Source organism: Notamacropus eugenii, chromosome 2, assembly GCF_028372415.1.
Source record: "Notamacropus eugenii isolate mMacEug1 chromosome 2, mMacEug1.pri_v2, whole genome shotgun sequence".
In the NCBI taxonomy this organism is placed as follows: Eukaryota; Metazoa; Chordata; class Mammalia; order Diprotodontia; family Macropodidae; genus Notamacropus; species Notamacropus eugenii.
Window position 1 is genome coordinate 438,788,359 of NC_092873.1, and position 16,839 is coordinate 438,805,197.

Here is a 16,839-nt window from a genome sequence, read left to right on the forward strand (position 1 = left end):
GAATGGGTAGGTTTCTGCATTGGGCCCATAGTTTATTTGCACCTCTTTTCTCCTGCCAAGATAGGAAAGGAAGATAAAAATCATAGGATTTGGAGCCAGAAACGACCTTACACTGCTGCTGTCTTGTTAAGGTTCCTTCCTCCCTCCTTCAGCCTTTCCTCCACTTCCTCTCTGGTCCCAAGGGAACTGCTTGTGGGGAAAGAGCATACAAATTCCCCAGGCTGTTGGGATGTTGGTAGCGCCCTGAGCAAGAGCTTGTCAAGGGGATGAGACATCCTTCTGTCACTGTGCTTCTCTTGTGCCAGGGAGGGGGTGTTTGGCAACGGCAGAGATGGGAGTTGGTAGATTGTAGCCCTCACACAGGCTTCCTCCTAGGAGGGACAAGCATGAGTCCTTTGCCTCCATGTATGTACCCTGACAATGACACATGCATGCAGAGTCACAAAGTGTGGGGCCAGGGAATCCAGATCAATCAGGTGGCACTCACTTATGCGTTACTATGTCTGTGAGGTACTGTTCCAAGGCCTGGGGATGGAGAGAAAGGCTCAAGCACATTCCCTGTCTTCAAGGAGCTCACCTTCTAAGATGTGTGCACAACTTGCCGAAGGCAGTGAGAGAAGGCTGGGTATAGGAAGGGGCCCAGGTACTAAAGGACTTTCAAAGCCCCACAGATCATGTGAAATTTGATCCAGGATCACCTACTACAACTTTTTCCTTTTACAGAAGAGGAAACCAAGTCCTAGATGGGGGATTGACTCATCCAAGGTCATGCAGATAGCATGTGACTGAGCCGATGTTCAAACTCAGGTCTTCCAACTCCAGATTCAATGTTCTATTCATTACCTTGCATTGTATAGAAGCTCTCAGACTTTTTTGAGACCTCAAGAGAACCTTGTCATATAGGAATGCTTCTTTGGTTGATGCAAAGCTATAGCTGTGTGATCCTGGGCAAGTCACTTAACCCTGCTGGCCTCAGTTTCCTCATCTGTAAAATGAGCTGGAGAAGGAAATGGCAAACCCCTCCACTATTTCTGCCAGGGAAACCCCCAAAAGAGTTGGACACCACTGATATGGCCAAACAAGTGTAGGTTTTCGTCACTTACCTGCTGATATATTTATTACGCCCCCCTCCACTCCATCGCCTTGTCCAGAGGCAGCTGGTGGAATCAGGAAGACCTGAGTTCCAATCTGGCTTCAGCTGTAGGATCCTAGGCATGTCATTTAACCTCTTTTTACCTCAGTTTCCACAACTGTAACATGGGAAGAATAACAGTCCCTACCTAGGAGGGCTGTTGTGATGATCAAATGAGATATCTGTAGAAAAGTGTTTAGCTACAGCCTGGAACATAGCAGGCATTATATAAATGCTCTTTCCCTTCCCTTGTCCCTCCCTCCCCATTTTGGCCTATCGCTGTCTGCTAGCTTGGAAACTCCCTGAAGTCAAGAACTGTAGCCTAGTAGTCACTAGGACTTCTGGACCTGATAAGTATTGATTGGCTGACCAACAGATTGTAAATCCAGGAAAACCAGGGACCAAGGGAGGTGAGGGGTTTCCTTATATTCTGAGCCTGGGTTAGGCCACTGAGACACTCAGGCTTGGGCTCTGGCTGGAATCTCACTGGGAAGCCTGGAGTTCCAACTGGATCTCAACCATAATCCCACCTTGAAATTCCTCTTTTCTTCCAAAAAAGCTCCTAATTGTTTTGTTTTGTTTTTTTTAAAGGTTAAACGTATCATGCTTTATTTTAACAATGAAACATCCAAGTTTACAATTGCATGAACACCCATAAATTTCAATTACTCTTTTTCTGTTTTGCTTATTTTCAGGGAGTATACTTCGTGGTTTTATGTTTATCTTTGTCAAAACAAAATTTATTAGTAAATTGGGCAAGACAATAAAAATGTCATTCAAGGTATCATTTAAGATTTTTTAGACCTGACCAGGCTAAATAAGCTAGGGGTCCTTCAGGTCTGAACCAGGGAAAATTACCAAGCCATGAGGTGTTTCAGGACCAGTGACACAGGTTTCTTGCCTGGCCTGTCTCCCGGAAAAGCTCCTAATTGTTGACACATATTAATCACCACGTAGAACCCTGGGCAGGAGGGCCCTGACAAGGGCCCACAGTGGGGTCAGGAGCAGAACCTCCATCTCCCAAGTGGAAATAAACTGCCTACTCTCCAGGCATACTATCCCTCCTTTAGGACTGGCTGGGAAAGAAGAGGGAGTCCGTCTCTCCTGGGCTTCCCTTTTTCTGTGTTGTTGGATTTCTAGAGGGAACAGGTGGTGGTTGCTTCCCTTCCAGAGCTCTTTCTCACAGAGTAGGTGGATTCCAAGAGGAGGTCAACCCCCATGAGGGGCAGGGGATACAGGGCAGCAGTAGACAGCAGGGTGTTGCTAAGCCCCAGGCTAGAGGAAAGCTAGGAGGAAACATATTGGTCTGATCCAGGCCAGGGCTGCTGGAGGAGCGTAGCTATGCTCTTTCAACTACACTACCCTACTTTCTCCTCCTACCTGGAATGCCCTCCTTTTCTACCATGAGATCTTCATCTCTTCTTGTGGTTACATGTAGCTGCAGTGGATAAAACATTGGGCTTGCAGTCAAGAAGACTTGAGTTTAAATCTTGCCCCAGACACTTGTTATGTGGTCATTTCCATCGTGACCCCATTTGGAGTGTTCTTGGCAAAGATACTGGAGTGGTTTGCTATTTCCTTCTCCAGCTCATTTGACAGATGAGGAAAGTGAGGCCAACAGGGTTAAAGTGACTTACCCAGGGTCACATAGATAGTGAGTGTCTGAAGTCGGATTTGAACTCCAGGCCTGAGACTCTATCCACTTCACCACCTACCTAGCTCAGACCTTTATTAGCTGTGGAACTCTGGTAGAGTGGCTTAACCCCTCTCAGCCTCTGTTTCCTCATCTGTAAAAAAGACTAAAATGGCCGACTGAATAGATTTGTCCTGAGGATCAAATGGAATAGTATATGTAAAGCACTTTTCACACCTTAAAGGAATTATTGTTATTAGTGTTGTGTTGTTAAACCTGCCCTACTTCATCCCAAAGTGGATTGTTTCAGCCTTGTCTCTTCTTGGACTATTGTAATAACCTCCTAATGAGTCTCCTTGCCTAGAAGTCAAGCCTTCCCCAATCTATCCTCCATGTAGTGGCCAAAGTGATTTCCAATCTTTCTGTCAAACTCTGAACCACTGTGTGTGTATATGTGTGTGTGTGTGTGTGTGTGTGTGTGTGTGTGTGTGTGTGTGAGATCTAGGCATCTACATATTATTTTCCCTGAGAGAATAGAGGTCCGGTCAGTGCAGGGACTTTCATTTTTGTCTGTATCTCGCTCATTGAGCACAGTTCCTGGCTCACAGCAGATATCTGATAATTGCTTGTTGACCAATTCATTGACCTCTCTTTTCCCAGAAAGGCTTCAGGTGACTGTTTAGCTGACCATCTTCCCATACTTCCCCACCCCCCCTCACTTTCAGAGGAAAATTGCTTTGAGATCTGCAAAGAGTTTCTCTCTCCTTTCTCATCTGGGAAAAAGATCAGTACCTCCTTTCGCTGCAAGATTACTCTTGTCTTAAAAGCCACAAGATCCACATTTCCTGGTCCCCGGGGAAGGGGCTTATTAAAGTCAGAGCCCCTCATGGCTAATACCATTGCCATGGCTGAGCCAATTTGCCAGACTACACAGATATCCACTGAGGGATTTGTTTTTTTAATTATTGTTTTTCTATTAATTGTTCCCTGCTTGTGGGATCTGGTAGCAAGAGGGACAGGTGACTTAAAAATTTTGTTATTTCAAGAATAAAATCATAATTTTTTTTAACTGGTTGAAGAAAAAAATAAAAGCAACGGTCCCTTTTGCTCAAGGCCAACAATGCAGAAGCATGGATGGGAAGGGAGAGAGGAAAAAAAAGCGCACAGCAGGGAACAAAAGATAATTTAGAAGGAAGAACAGAAAAGTAGGGTAGCTTTGAAAGCGATGTGTAGTATTTATTACATAATTTTTCAAAAAAGTAAACAGAAAATAGAAATTCATGATTTTATATTAAATCCTCTTTTTATATTATGCTGTGTACATGGAAATATTCTTTTTTTGGGTCTGTGTGTATTTACATTCAAAATAAATTTTTAAAAGCATAAATAATAAACAAAAAAGTGGCATGGAATATTAAAGTTGAAAGAGACCTTAAAGATAATTGACCCTAACACCTTCATTTTACAAGGGAGGGAAACTGAGGACTAGTGAAGGGTGGTAATTGTCTCGAGGTCATTCCCCCTCCTCTCCATACAGATTTCCCCTCTTTCTGACCACTTACTTTCTGCACCCAATATGTTAGTACTCAGTTACAGACTGGCTTGTTTTTTCTCTAATATATCTGAGACATCTTTCCCCAGCTATACTACTACAATGCTTTGTTTGCCTCAGTTTCCTCAATTGTAAAATGGTGATAATAATTGCACCTGCCTTCCAGAGTTGTTGTTCAGTTGTGTCTGACTCTACTTGACCCCATGGACTTTATCCATAGGGTTTTCTTGGCAAAGATACTGGAGTGGTTTGCCATTTCTGTTGCCAGCATGTTTCCATTTTTTAAAGAGGAGGAACAGAGGCAAACAGGGTTAAGTGACTTGCTCAGAGTCCCACAGCTAGTAAGTATCTGAGGTCGGATTTGAACTGAGATCTTCCTGATTCCAGGTCCAGTATTCTATGATGAAATCATATTTGTAAAGTGGTAAGCACAAGACCTTGTACTTAATACATGCTTGCTTCCTTCCCAGCTGTGACCTTAGACAAGCTAATTCACTTTCCTGGGTTTCAGGAAGAAGTTGGATTAGATGATCCCAAAGGCTCTTCCCATGACATTTTAGGATCCAAAAAGAGTCTGGATCTAAGAGTCAGTGAGAGGAGGGTCTTTTGGGAAAGGGCTCTGTGGGTTGTGATTCATTATGATACTATCCCTGTCTCACTGACTAATTCCCAGCTATCTAGAAGCATTTTACTCCCCCCCAAAATAACCTTTCCCTGACTGTGCCTAAGGCCAGGTTTGGCAGAATCCCTCTAGTTGGTTTTAGGTCAGCCTGGCAGAGGGCTCTGTGAGGGAGGGTGGTAGGACTTCAGGAGAATAGCCTGGCAGTGACTCAGAAAAGGCCCAGTCTCTGTACACAATCCTTTGCCTCATTTGGCTCCAATCTTACTTTCTGAACATTTTGGACTTTATTCTCCTTCACAGATTCTAAGGTTTGGGCAAACCGGCTGCCTTGCTGCTCCAACACACCCAAGACATTCCACTTTCTGTGCTTTCACACTGGTTGTCCTTCCTCATCTCTGCTTTGTAGAATCCCTAACTTCATTCCAGGGTCAGCTCAGCTAACACTGAGGACCAGAGGTGGAAGTGACCTCAGAGGCCATGTAGTCAACCTGCCCCCCTTTTTGTTTTTTTTCCAGATGAGGAATCTGAGACACAGAAAAGTTAAATGACCATAAAAAAACAGAAGTAGCAAGTGACATTGCCCAGTTTGGAACTCGGTCAGGTCCTTGTGCCTTGCTGTACCTGAGGCCTATCTTTACCCCCTCAGATGCTAGTGCTCTCCCCTTGGAAAATAACTTTGTATTTATCTGTGTTCATGCTGTCTTTCTCTGTTTGTTTGTCTCCACAGCACCGCCCCCCCCCCCCCCCCATTTAAACTCCTTGAGGGTATGCTTCTTTTTCCTCTTTTTAAAAAAATCTTCAGTGCTTAGAAGTGAATAAATGAATGAAAAACATTTTTGAGAAGCTAACTATGTATTAGTATGATGCTGCATCATGGAGATACAAATACTGAAAAGTGAGACAGTTACTGTCTTCATAAGGCTTATATTTGAATGGAGGAAGACAACATATATAGGGGAATGTTGGCCTGGGAAGGGATTTTTGGTCTGGGGAGTCACAGGGATGATGAATGAAGCCATAGGGCATTTGACTAAATAACTATTCCCAGCTGGAGTTGGCAACTCCTGCAGCAGCAGGGCAGATGGCAAGATGCCCCAGAGGACAGCTGGATGGAATACAAAACACGGCCTGGTGTGAGGTTGGCAAAATAGGATGGGTTAGGTGAGTTGGCTCTCACTCACCAATCAGTGTCCGGCATATTGGAAGTCTATTAAAATGATTGCTGAATGAATAGTCCTGGTGACTCTAGGGAGACGGTCGATTCTTCCCATGGGGTGCTACTGCTCACTGTTAGGTGAATATGAGATTCCAGACTCAAGACAGGATCCCCTGAGGATCCCTCCAAAGCCTCTCATCACCAAGCCTGCCAATCAACCACGTAACAAAACCATTCAAGTCTGAGGGTCGGGCCTCCCAGAATCTCTTCACTAACAAATCATTCTACCTAGGAGAAATGGCTTAGCCGTCCTGGGCTTCAGTTTCACACTTCATATTCACAGCTTTTTGTAGTTACAGAAGGAAAAGGAGCAAGGAGGTAAACACCTAATTGGACATTCCCTCTAAAACTGTCCTCATTGAAAATCAGATCTCTTTGCTCCTCAGGCGAATAAACAGCCCCTGGGGTAAAAAGCCCAGATGTTTTCCACATGTGCCTGCCACATGTTGTCATGGTAACTGTCCCATACACACCAGCTGGGGTGTCTGCCTCATACCAGGCCAGTGATGGGCTTTACACAGCCTTGGTGGATACCATAGGGCTCAGACCAGGACCAACCCTGCTCAGTTGCCATGGAAACCAGCAGGGGGGAGTTGGGATTGGCAATGAGGAGACTGGAGTACATACTCATTTAGAGGATTTGGTGTGTGTGTGTGTGTGTGTGTGTGTGTGTGTGTGTGTGTGTGTGTGTGTGTGTGTGGTGTTATGTATATCCATGTAACTATATAAGATCATGGGAACTGGGTTTTGAACCCAGGGCCAAAGTCTAAGACCCCCCTCTATATAGAGACCACAGGGAAGAGTTCCCTGCCTGGACATGTCGTTTCTACCTCTGACCAGGTTTTCCAGTTCAAATTATTCCACTAGGACCAAAATTCTTGTATTTTAGGCTACTCACTAAATCATAGGAGGGGATGAACTTTTGAAGCCATCTTATCTATCCCCCTGGCTCAGGGGAAAATAGGCCTAGGTGATCCAACTCCTGGTATCCCCAATACAGGTAATACACTTAAACCAGTAAGCCAAGCCATGGTTTGTCAAGAGGGATAAAAACCAACAAGATCCCAGCTTTGGGTCCTCACATGAAAGAGGAGTGACAGTGACCTCAAAAGAAAGCCTGGGCATAGCAGTGAAAAGAGCTTGAGATTTGGAATCAAAGGACCTGGTTCTGCTATTTACTAGCTGTGGGACTTTAGACAGACCTCTCCGGGTTTCTGTTTTCTCATATGTAAAATGAGAAATTTGGATGAATTTATCTAAAAGGTCCTTTCTGGCTCTAAATCCTATGATTTTTATTTTTTTTTCCTATTCTAGAAGAGGACCAAATGCAAAAACCTGCCCTTCTTTGCCACTCATGAGAAAAATTCCCATTTCCTGTCAGGATTCATCGTCTCTGTCGGCCCCTTCTGCAGCTTATCAGCAGTTTTTGCTAGGTTTTTAAGTGTTAAGTATTGAAGTGAATGGAAGAATGTTATAGATTCATATTTTAATGAATTTTAATAGGATAATCATTGACAATTACTTGGGAAAGAAAAAAAGGCTCTGTAAATGCTAGAGATATTAACTGAAGTGATAGGAGTGTTGATGCTGTGATGAGAACTTTGGCTTCTCATGGAAACCCAGACTTCTCAGATGGGGAGGGATACTATGAGGTCATCTGGTACGAGCCCCTGCCCCCAGGCATTCTAATGTCTTACTCATCTCAGTGAGAAGTGTATATTCTTTGTAATGGATGGCATCTTTCCACCATCACTCTGCCACTCATTCAGTGTTAAAGAGACTGAGGGTCAGGAAATTTCTCCTTCTACCTGACCCCAGTCCTTTGTTCTGCCCTCTTATACATTCTGGAGTGAAGATGGAGAGAGCAGCTGGTCAACCTTTCTTATAATAACACTTCAGAGGTGTGAAGATTAAGCCCACCCTGCCTTCTTTCCCCACCCAACTTGTCCATCTGGGATGAATAACCCCATTCCCATTAACATTTCTTGTGACCGATTCTTTCATTACTTTTAGTCAGTGTGGAAAACTCGGTGCTCTGGCAGCTCCCGAGCCAGGAGGGTGCTGTGAGGGCATATATGCAGGGAAAAGAGATTTCAGAAGCTGCCACTTAAAGGAACAGGTTGTCTATTCAGACTGGGTGTAATTCTTGTACTTAATTTCCACCACCATTGTGTCTGTGTCTTCTCCATTCTTCAAATTGGCTCTCTCTGGGATAGGCTATGTAAGTCCTGCTGGGCAGTCCTATTACAAGGGATGTTTCTCAATGGGCGATTCTAATCCTCTTATTACAGGGTGGGTCTGACCCTCTCCTCCAGTCAGTCTAGATTTGCCTTGAAGAGATGGATGTGATGAATATCAGCAGCCCTTGGGAAGAGGACTTGGGGATGTGGCGACATCAATATCAAGCATATTCTGGGTCATCAGTGATAACAACTTGCCCATAAACCATTACAGTCATTTGTACAACACCATATAAGCTTGTCAACATCTTTCTAAAAGAGCCCCTTTGTGGCCAATGAGGACATCCCACCTCCCATCATCATCACTCCCAACCTTTTCACTTGACATTCCTTCATGCCTGGAATATTCTCCCTCCTCACTTCCATCTCCTGGTTTCTCTGACTTCCTTCCAGACAAAGTGATACATCTACAAGAAGCCTTTCCTGGTTCTCTCTACCCTCTTCCCTTTAAGTTTATGTCCACTTTACCATGTCCATATGTAGTGGTTTGCATTTGGTCTCCCCCATTAGAATGGAGGAGGTATTATGTTGAGCAGGCATTGTATTTCTGCCTTTCTTTGTATCCCCTGTGCTTAACATGGTGCCTGGCACACAGTAAGAGCTTAATAAATGCCTGTTGACTATTGACTGACTGCCTTTTCAGGGTGTCTTTTCCATGTTTCTTTGTTCTTAGTCTAGGTGATTTATTCCCAGACCATAATTGGAATGGAAGAAAAATTAAAAATAGTATATATATTTTATTGCTTCTGAGGAGGGAAGGAGACCCAGATGAGGAGGTATCCTGATAAGCTGACTAGGCTAAGTGATGCCAAGAAATTCAGGTGAAATTTTTGAAGGTAGAATTTCCAAGGACTGACACTATCCTGCTTGAGTTTCGCTGAGGAATGGGTGAGAGATAGAAGTTTAGTCAACAGCTCAGGTTCTTCCCTTCTCATTCTGAAAGATCAGACTACCCCAGGGAATACTGTGCAAATGCCCCGCAGTTATGTAGGTGGGTGGGGATACAGTATGACTTTGAAAAGATTCTTTGCGAACCATCCCTATTTCCCACATTCCCAGTCATCTGACTTTTCTCAAAGGACTGGAAGGCAGCGATGCCTATTACCACCTCTGAGAGAGTTGACTGAAGAGTCAGAATTTCCCAGAATGAATCCATGACAATTTTTCTTAGGGTAGAGAGTTGAGGCTGTAAGTATTGGAAGAGTTGGCTTATGCCAGGCAACTCTGCCATACATATGTGCCGAACTCTTACTGGAGGTGGGACTGATAGGAGAAATCAATCTGGCAAGAGTAGCCCAAAGACTTTGGGGAATGTTTTGATCTTTGTTTTTTTTTAGGTGGATGAGGGTCATTTGAGGCTAAAGTAGAAAGTGGTCAGAGGATAGACATAAGGGAAAGAACATTAGATACAGCATCAGAGGACCTGGGTTCAAATTCTAGCCCTGCTATTTACCATAAGATTTGGGTAAGCTTTTTGGCCTCTTTGGCTCTGAGTTCCTCATCTAAAAGATGAAAGGTTAGATTATCTCTAATATTCTCTCCAGATCAAAAAACTATGACCCAATGACATTGCTATTACAGTTTTTTTTTGGGGGGGGGAGGGAGACAGTTTTGATTTATTGATGTTGCTTTGTGAGAACAAATTTATAGCTCAGTGAAGCAGCTTCTGAAGGGAATATCAAATGGTTAAAAGGATACTAACTAGCTTTGATGTCAGATGGCAGCAAGAATGTAGGGTGAAGGCAAGCACCAGGCTGTTTGTGTATAAACTGAAGATCAGGTACCTGGCTCTGAGCTCAGGGCTCCATGGAAGGCTTGGGGACCTTCCCTTGGGGCCACAGATGGGGGAACTCTGCTGAGGCCAAAGGCTGGTAACCCAGGAGATAAGGCAGACTGCTCATCCCCATGTACATACAGCCTTTGTTTTCCAGGGAGCTAAGAATGGATGGCAGCACCAGCATCTTAATCTTTAACTGAGTAGCCCCTGGGGCAGGAAATACAAATGTGTTGGAACAAGAGCACATCACTTTGTTCCAGAATGACCTGGCTTGCCCTCTCTCAGTTCTTACCTTGATCCCAGTGTCTCATCCACTATCTCTTTCCTCGTCCCTCACCTCCCACCTTGAGTTATTTCCAAGAAGACAGCACACAGGTTTTCTTATTCTCCAACCCCGGAAGAGGGGAAAGAAAGAGATCCTCATCCTGATGCTAAGTGGATGTTGTAGAAATTCTCAGGCAGACAGCAGCTACAGACCTTCTGTTTGATTTGGTTCAGTAATGTCAGGAAGTAAACATAATCTGGCCTCTTAGGATTTCTTATTGAAATAAGACACCACCCAAAATGTTGGCATGAGGTTGATTCCCTGTCCTGGGATAGCTAGGGGCAAGTAGATGACTTGAAAAGGTTCAGGTAGCTCAGCTTCATCTAAAAACCTTCATCTTCTCCATAGCTGCTGCTTCTAAAAATCAAGAAGCAGCTGGGGCAACACATTCTAGAGCTGTTCAATGTCAACTTCATCCAGGTCTTCAGCCTGGGCCTGTCTTATCGCTCGGACTGCAGCTTCTTGGACAAAGATCTTCAGCATCTCCACCATGAGCTGCAGAGCATCTGCACTAACTTTGCATCTGTCATCCTTAAAGTGTAAGAACAGCAACTTGTTTATCAACTCCTTCCTAAAGTTAGGACTGTCTTCCTCCATCTCAGCTGCAGAGGCCCCCATTGCTATTATAGTTGTGAATGAGTGTTATTAGGTATCTTTGGAAAGGGAAGGGAAGGCAAAACACTTATATTCAGTGCAACACATCTGTGATTACAACTATGGGCGAAACTGAGGTTGGCAGATCTCTTGAGCTTGGGAATAAAGAACTTCAGTGGGCTGCGTTGTTGAGGTATCCTTGATAAGTCTGAAATCAATATAGTGAGTGTCCAAGGTTAGGGGTGAGGTAGGTGATAGACACTAAGGTTGCCTAAGTAGAGGCAAAATGGCCCAGTTAGAATCAGAGCACCCATAATAGTAGCTGGACTAGGCCCATGAGTAGCTCCTGTACTCACAACCTGGGGAAGATGAGGAGACCCAGTCTTTAAAAAAAAAAAAAAGATGGTGGAGAGATACCACACAACTGGAAAAGGAAAAATGTCCTGATTGTCAAAAAGAGTGGGGCAAAAGGGCCTTTAAATTATAGGATAGTGTCTTTGACTTAGATTCCTGACAAAATTCTAGAACCTATTAGTAAATGGATGATTAATGAACCTCTAGGAAAGGAAATGGTGCTTAGAAAGAGCCTGCCTGGCTTCATTAGGAACAGATCATGCCAGACTAATCTTATTTCCCTTTTTGACAGGATTACTAGATTGGGAGATCAGAGGAAAGTTTACCTGCATCTCAGCAAATCATTCAATAAAGTCATTCCCTTCTTATGGAATAATTGGAGATGTGGGCTTGATAATGTTACGGTTAAATGGTTTTGGAACTGGCTGAATGGTCTAACCCAAAGAATAATAGTAATTAATGGGTTAATGGCAACTTGGAAGGAGGTCTCCAGAGGAGTGTCCTAGGGAATCTGTGCTTGGCATTTCTGTCAATGACTTGGATAAAGGCATAGCTTTCATGCTTATTAAATTCACAGATGGCACAAAGCTGGGAGGGTTAGCTAACATAGCAGATGACAAGAGTAAGGGTTGAAAAAGATCTCAACAGGCTAGAACATTGGTCCAAATCTAATAAGATGGAATTTAATGGGATTAAAGACTTTAGTATTACATTTGGTTTTTTAAAAAAATCCAACTTTATGACTATAATATGGGGTATGTCTTGTTGTTTAAGTTGTATATGATACCTTGTGACCCCATTTGGGGTTTTCTTAGCAGAGATACTGGAGTGGTTTGCTAATTCTGTCTTCAGCTCATTTTACAAATGAGGAAACTGAGGCAAAAAAGGTTAAATGACTTGCCCAGCTTGCTGCACAGCTAGTAAGTGTCTAAGGCTTGATTTGAACTGACTTCAGGCCTGCTACTTTATCCACTGCAACTTCTAGCTGCCCTAAATATGCCTAGACAGCTTGAAAAAAGATACAAAGATCCGGCAAGGGGGAAGGGGTGGAAGTGGATAGGGGAGAGTACTACAAACTCAATATAAGTCAACAATCTTATATTGTAGTCAAGAAAGTTAATACAACTTAAGCTGCATTAAAAGAGGCATCATAGTGTTCAGGAGTTAGGAGGTAATAGTCCTATTACACTCTGCCTTGGTCATACCATATCTTGTTGTAAACCTCCTTTCTTTTGTCTTTTGAAATATTATATTCCAATATTTCCTCTATTTTGAGGAGTGGCAGCACAGTCTAATGTGATCCTGTCTGTAGTTCCTTTGCACTTAGATCTCACTTTGGCTGCTTTTCTTTGACTGGAAATTCTGTATTTTGGCTCTGCTATTCCTGGGTGTTTTCAATTTGAGGTTTCTTTAAGAAGGTGATTAGCGAATTCTTTTTTATTCTCACTTTTTCCTCTGCTTCTAATTAGTCTGGGTAATTTTCTTTCATAATTTATTGAAATGGTTTTTTTGTTTGTTCATGGTTTTCATTGAGTTTGGTGATTCTTAAGTTACTTCTCCTCAATCTATATCCCAGCTTAATTGTTTTAAATCATAAATACCTTACATGTTCTAATTTTTTTCAGTCTTTTCACTTTGTTCTAACATTTCTTGTTGTCTCATGGAAAAGCTGAGTTGTGGTTTTCCCTTTCCAGTTTTCAGGGAGTCCCCTTCTTGGGTAAGGGTTTCTACCTTTTCTCCCCCTAAGGTATTTAGTAGATATTAGAAACTGTTCTTCCTCTTCTTCCTGGCAAGAGTTTTCATTTAATTTCTTATGCCTTTTAAAAAATTCCTTGCTTCATTCCCTCTAAGCACTATTAACGTCCTTTGTGGCACAGCCAACTTTTTTCTCTGAGGTGCTACTTGTACTTATTGTGGAGTTACCTTACCTTCAGGATTTCTCTTAACCCACAGTATTTTTTCATTGCATTACTGTCTTCCGTTCATTTTTGTCTCTACCCTTGGTTCCCTGAATGGGGCTTTGTACCAGGGTCAAGCTCTTGGATGGGGTGGGAAGGCTCTGTTTGGTCCTGAACCTTCAGTTTAGGGGACATCTGTGTTCAGTTATGAAAGCTACATTTTAGGGAGATTACTGATATTATTGATAATTATTATTGATATTATTATAAGTGATGAAGTTAGACTGAGATGAAGGTGGTGATGGTTCTTGGGATCATACCATTTGATGACCAGGAATGTTTAGTCTGGAGAAGAGCTGATTTAGGGAGGGGCACATGACAACTGTCCGCATATATTTGAAGAGCTGTTATATGGAATAAGAATTTCTCTCTTTATTCCTGACCTCAGAAGACAGGGTTGGGAAGAAGGGTTGGAATTTACAAAGAGGTGAATTTTGGATTGATGTAAAAAAAAAACCTTCCTAACAATGAGAGATATCTAAAAAGGAAATGGTCTGTCTTGGGAAGTAGTGGTTTCTACCTCATTCATTGGAGGTCTTCAGGCAAAGGCTTAATGGCCATTTATTTGTTGGGTTGATAAAGAGGGGAATATTTTTTAGGTATGAATTCAATTAGATGTCCTTTGAGGTTATTTCCAACTTTAAGATTCTGTGTTTTTCTTGGGGTTCATCTTTCCTGAGGGCTCAGTAGGAGACTAGCAGGTTATCTAATTATTTACGGAAGATTCAATTATAAACCAACTGCCTGAATTGGGAAATTGACACTGGAGAGAGATTCACTGACTTCCAAATGGAAGAATCTCCAGAAGACTGGAGCTCTGTTTTGGAATCCATAGGGGAGTCCTCTCTTCCAGGCTCTACTGTTTTCCTATTGGCCAGAACACTTTGGCTTCTGTCATACTTGGAGCCAAATCAAATTACAGAGGAAATAAATTTTCTGCAAGGCAAAGCTCCTTCCTGTCTTTGATCAAAGCATGATGGGACAAGGAATCACACTTTCTCTTCCTTCCTCCCACCCCTAGATACACATGCCACAAAGGGATACAGAAGGCTTATTGAAGAGACAGGATTCAATGACCTCCAGCAGGATACCCTAAATGAGCTCACTTCCCCACTTGCTTCCAACTCACCCACCCGACTCTTCTGCTCATCTCAGTCAAAGATGCTGATGATCCTTCCCTACATCAGTTCTTCACCTTACACCAGGACCATCCTTTCCCTTCCTTGCCTTCTCACCAAGTTGCTTTCCATTGCACAGTCAAAAAGGTCCAGAAAGTCCATCTCCTCCATGAAGCCTCTACTTTGCTCAAGAAGGAGGAAACTCATATCTGATCTATCCACGCTGACATCCAAAGGTACCTGACACTCCTTTCCCCTGCAACTCAAATCATTCTCACAGCCTAACAGATGTAAGCTAAGTGAATAGTTAACATTATCTGTTTAGGTACGTGTTCAGTATTCATCATTTAGCTGTCTTTATGTCCTCTCTGCAGGTGAGACTGTGACAGTCCTTTTGTCTTAGACTGGAAGTCCCATGTGGGCAGGGGTTATACCAGTGTAGGCCTCTAGGTACACTGCCTTACTCAAAGCCATGCAGATTAAAAAAAAAATCTGTTTTGTTATCACCTTTCTGCTTTTGGCTCCCAACCTTAATATTCTTCTCAACCCATCTACTTGCTCCACTCACAAACGTTGGCTAGATTAATCTTCTTTATGCAGATATCTGATTATCTTGCTCTTTTGTTAGAAAATCTTTGATAAGTCCCCATTGCTTACAAAATAAAGGGCAAATACATTGGCCTGGCATTCAGGGCCTTCCACAAACTGGTTCTAATCTAACTTCCTAGTCTTAGTGCATATAAACTCTGGGTCCTTCCTTATATAGTATACTTAGATACTTAATGATCTGGTTGAACTGAACCATTGCCATCCTCTGAATAAGTACCACATTCTCTGGCAATTGACCACGCCATAATCTATACTCAGTATGTCTTCCCTGTATTCCTATTTCTGTATTTTGAAATCATAGAGGTTGAGATCAAACACTCCTTCCTTCATGAAGCCTTCCAAGATTCCCCTCAACCAGAAAGAATTGTCTCCTCTTCCAAATTCATGTAGTACTTTGTGCTCTATTTTCTATCATAATTATTTGTGTATCTGTCTTTTCTTCCCTACCTTTCTTAGCCCTTCCCCACATGGCCACACGCCGATGGCCACGCTGGGAAGTTAACTCTTAGCTCACTGTGTTTTCCTTCTGTTTTCCAAACAGTGGAAAAAACATTTAGATGGGAGTCAGAAGACCTGGGTTCTAGTCCAGTCTGTGCCACAAGGTAAGGTCACATCTGACATGTCCCCACACTGCATGGTAGGGTTATTCTTTTTTCATTTTTATAACACTTTTGTTGCCTTTCCTCTGCATTGTAATTGAACAATAAATGTTTGTTGAATAAATGAATGAATGATTATGATGAGGGTGGTGATGATTACACAATATATGTTTAACCTAAGGGAAATTTCAGTGAAGATTTTGGTTTGCAAGTCTAGCTCTCTGTCTTGCTGTCCAGCAGAGAGCCATAGATTTATGCTACTTAACAGCTGGAAAGAACTCCTGAGATCAAGTAATTCTTATGCACAGATTTGATTATGTAACTTCTCTCCTTAGAAACCTTTAATGACTCCCCATTTCCTGCCATTTTACAGATAAGGAAACTGAAGTTTAGAAGGTCGTGACATAGTAAGGTTCTCTCACTAGAGAATCAACTGAGTCCTCCACTCTCCCAGCCAGATTAAAATATAATTAGGAGATATTCAGCAAAATAAATAAAAATCCAACAAAACATAGATAATATTACATTTTAAGACTGAGTTGCTGTGTGGCAGTAGGAATCCTTACATACCAGTGAGTAGCCTTTCCCCCATTTCTAGTTGATTCTGACATCATAGCCCTGTATCAGGCTGATTGGTGGCAGGACAAGAAATCAAGTGGTCTCAGGGGCCAAGAAAGTCAGAGGCCCTTTTTGTAGACTTGGAGACTGGAAATCAGAGAAGTTTAGAAGAGAGTAAAAGACAAAAGTCCTCGAATCATGAGGAAGTTGCTGAATCAATGGGAACCTGCCATGACCATCAAAGCCTGGGACCCAGGGCTTTGAACTTTACATTCTTCTCTCTCTGGTTGTGGGTCCAGGCTCATTTTGGGTTTTCCCTCACAAGGGATTCTTTTCCCAAATGCCCATCCCTGGGGCACCAAAGAAATGACTTCGGCATGACATGGTTGGAATGGTAAACAGGCAATAAAGAATAACGAGAATTAACCAAAACAACTCCCAGCCTGAGGCCAAGACTCAGCACTGGCACCTCTGTGTCTAAATATATATAAAACCACGGGTGAGGGCCAGAGCTTGCAGCTGACTCTGGCTTCTTCCCCTGTGACACATGTT

At 42.8% G+C, this 16,839-nt stretch overlaps 1 protein-coding gene and 1 pseudogene across 6 annotated transcripts in view; both read right to left on the reverse strand.

Moving 5' to 3' along the window:
* Positions 1-16,839, reverse strand: part of NAV1 (neuron navigator 1) — a 343,043-nt gene that overhangs the window by 192,846 nt on the left and 133,358 nt on the right. The gene's annotated exons all lie outside the window — the stretch shown is intronic.
* On the reverse strand, positions 10,760-11,210 carry LOC140529509 (centromere protein X-like; annotated as a pseudogene).